This window comes from Choristoneura fumiferana, chromosome 23, assembly GCF_025370935.1.
Source record: "Choristoneura fumiferana chromosome 23, NRCan_CFum_1, whole genome shotgun sequence".
NCBI lineage: Eukaryota > Metazoa > Arthropoda > Insecta > Lepidoptera > Tortricidae > Choristoneura > Choristoneura fumiferana.
In genome coordinates, this window is record NC_133494.1 from 8,740,286 (window position 1) to 8,744,386 (window position 4,101).

Sequence of the window (4,101 nt, forward strand, 5' to 3'; positions counted from 1 at the left end):
AATAAAAAACCCACGTGAATCATTTAAATATTGATCGGTAATATTTGAATATAACACGGCAGAACTTTATTGATAAATTGAATTCATGATGATACAATACAATACAATACAAAGACTCTTTATTGTACACCAGACATACAGAAAACAGATACACAGCGAGAAAAAAATTACAAGGTGAGCAATAGGCGGCCTTATCGCTTAAGAGCGATCTCTTCCAGGCAATCTTTTTTACAGAAAGAAGGAAGGACTAGTTTACAACAGGTGGTGCATCAAAAGTAGATCAGAAAATTTAAACGTAACAGCAATACATCTACGAATACATACATAATTAATAGAATGAATTAATAATTAATGATAGTTTTAGTAAGAATGCCCTTTATTTTCCATCACCTAAGTTTCACATGTTTGTAATACATAGACTTTTAGTTTGTGCTCGTATTAGTATTGTAGGTGTCCATGCCTCCATGGGTGTAAACCCATGGACACCTACAATACTAATCACATCACTTCTAATAATTTGGCCTTTACAGAATATTAGACACTAGCTGTTCTGCGCGACTCAGTCCGCGTAGAAATCGTTTATCGCTATCCCGCGGGAACTAATTGAAATAAATTTTGGGAAAGTAAATGGGAAAGTAATTTTCCGCGATATAAACTATCCTAGATGTAATGCCCCGGGACTCTAACTATCTATATGTCGGCGGTCGATCGTAAAATCCGCCATATCACGAAATTCCTAGGCATATCGTGAAATGGCGCCATTTCATGAATTGGCTAAGGAACATCCTCCATATCTCCATATTAACTATTTGCCTAGTGACGTTTAGGCAGATCATGAAATTCCTATTTCCTAGGTATAGGTATTATGAAACGCCGCCATATCGGTTCTGGCACTTCGCCGGCCGCTGCCAGACTTACTAACTTTCGGATTTTTAATATTAGTGGGATCCTTAAAAAGTGTGAATATGTGTGAATACGCATATTAATTTATTTAACCTACTATTTATCTGTATTGAACATTGTATTTTATTCTACGGAATTGATCCTAATAAGTAGATGTAGACTGAGATTTAATAACTGTATACAATCGTAATAATATATCTATAATGTCCTCGGGAAAATGAAAGATTTGCATTCATACAAGGAACACACTGTAGCTATCCGTCAGATAAAGGAATGATGGATTACAATAGTAGATTAAAAGCGTTTTCTCCTGCTATGCTGACGGCGTTGGATCGGTGATCAAAATATAGAGGAATTGTAACTTTGATAAAATTATGTAACATAACTAGTTTACCTCTCAACACTTTGGTACCTATTCTATTGCTGCTTATCCTACATTATTAAGTAACCATCGTAGAAAACAGCCGAAGGGAGTTTAAAGCATTAACATTTATCAGTGACACTCAGTAAAATAAAGGTGCTTCATATTTTTAACTGACGTCATATTTTTTTTTTTTACGAAAGTTCTTTGAAGTTGACTTTATTTGCTAAAATTGTTAGTTTTGTGCTAACCGGTAAGATCGGCGTAAATACATAAACACTGACCCTTAAATTATCAATACGTGCTAGTTATGCTTCTGTTAATATTCTATTCAATTCTTGAAAATATAGTTCCGTCGATACTACTATCGATGATTCCATCAATGTCAAGGTAAGAAAAGACACTGTCGGTTAGCCACTGTTCGATATTCCGATAACATCACATTCGTTTGTCTATATCTGTCACTTTGACATTTATTTTTGATAGTCACAGACAATAAATTAGTGATTGTAAATGGTATAAACGGGACAATCATATTATGATTCTGCATCATAGACAAGATAATAAAAATAAATTATTTTATAATTATGCTTCGTGAAATTCAAAAAATATGGTTTAATTACTTAATTATACGAGTATTTGAGCTCTAAATGTTAAGCGCTTGATCAACAACTCTGTTAAATTTACTCGCGCTGTTTGCGTTTCAGCTGATAATTCTGTATTATACTACCTAACTACAGATTTTCCTCCGAGTAATGTCTTGTTTAATATTCATATATTTGTTTTCGACGCCGTTTCGCTCTGACACTTTACCGATGGCTGTATATTAATTATTCCATGCATGAGCACGCATTCATTGAACTTTGCACTCCCCGATATTGTTTTCGTTTTCTAAATAACAATATCTTTTTACATGCTCTCGAATTCGCGCCACTGTTAAGCTCATAGAGTATCGCAAATATTTGAATGTGTCCTTTTTCTTGTACTTACATTTATTAGGTATTACGTTACGTTGATACAAGTTTTCCTTTTATTGGTTATACTAAAATTAAAAGTTTGGTGTGCGTAGGTGTGAGTAGGTATACCTTAGGTCCGTAGGTATAACGATGAATGTGTATGAATATTTCTATTATTCTGACTACTAAAATAATCAAACTTTTATTGAAGTTGCAATGTTTCTTTATTGTTTGATTTAAGTCAAACCTCGCGATTTAAATTTCACGAATCACTGTAGCCGGAAAACTTAAAATGTAATTTCTATTTGTAGTTTAGACAACAATACAAATTCAGTTAACGAAAAGTTGTCTGTGTTGTGGCCTGCAAAAATAAAATATTTGATAAAAACTTATTTACATTCAAGGTTCTTAAAAGCAAATAAGGACTCCACGTCTGACTTCCCGCTTTTACTTCCCCTGTAAATAATAAATAACATCCCAGACATCCTGCAAAATGATATGTTCTTTCAAATGCAAGAAAGTAATTCCTTGAAATCCACTCTCACTCCGTCGGTAAGTATTAATACTACAAACAACAATAACTGTTTTTATCCAATAAAGAAACAAACAAATATTTGGGAACAATCGCTTGCTAATCTTCTTAGAAACAAGATTAGTGAAGGTGACAATCGAATAGAATCTCCAAAATATTTTGTCAAAATGATGTCACAACTGGTGGTCGTATCTCAGTTTAACTAGTTTTTGTTATAGTTGCGTTTCGTCACTTTCTTTTTCAAAAGCTTGTTTGGGGGTGGTGAGCTTAGCGAAAATTAGAATGTCAACATGACGCTCTCAAAACGGATTATCGATATTCGACAAAAGAAAAACGTTATGTTTTCGATAGCCCTTTATGTTTGATGGACAAAAAAGTGATCCGTCCTGACAGCATACATAACTACGGTTGAAAGGCTAATTCCTCTAAGCGGCATTTTTTGAGAAATTGAGTTATGTAACATGTTCGGAATCAGTGAATTTTCTCTGTAGTTTGAGCTAGGTACGTTACAAATTTTTCGCAAAAATGGCGCTTAGATCAATTACCGTTTCAACCGTTGATCCATATTTTTAGTAACCGTCATATTTAAGTAACCACTCCAAATCGTTTAAATACGAGAATGTTACAGAAAACTATTTAAGTCAATTTTAGGATTCCGTGTCTGAAAAGGAAAATAACGGCACCCTTAATGGGACCGCCCTTCTTTGTCCGTGTGTCTGTTTATTCGTCAGTCAATATCCTTTGTAACAGGAACCCTTGGAGTTATCATGCTAAAATTAACATTAAAATAAGTTTGTTTCCAAAATGTGCGGGATGAACAAGTTTAAGTAGGTATAAGCCAAAATAATTTACTCTGCATTGCTTCATCGTCTAATAGTTAATAACTGTAACATTTTATTATAAATTTTATAGTCAATTCTCTCTTCAACTTTTTGCACAATTCAAACTGGAGTCTTCGCAATAAAATCGTTCAATTAGAATCGTGTCGACCACACATAAAGATCTCCTATAAAACTAACGGGATACATTCAAATAACTCCAAGTTCGTGCTATATGACTATAATACTCTGAAATCGTTTACAACCCGAATTAAGTATTATTAAGATAATAATTACACAAAAATAATCGTTTTTGTTAATTATCTACAGCGGTCACCTCCGGTGAAGAGCATCGAAACAAAAACATTTGTCGAAAGTTCGAGTCACAATATAAGATGATAACGAGTACCTATTAATTTGTTAACAATCAGTTTACGTATCGACTTAACTACGCTGCAATAATGCTCAGTATTATAATTAACTGACCTGATGAACCAGGCGGCCCGGTTGAAGCGAGTCCGGTTAACTTCC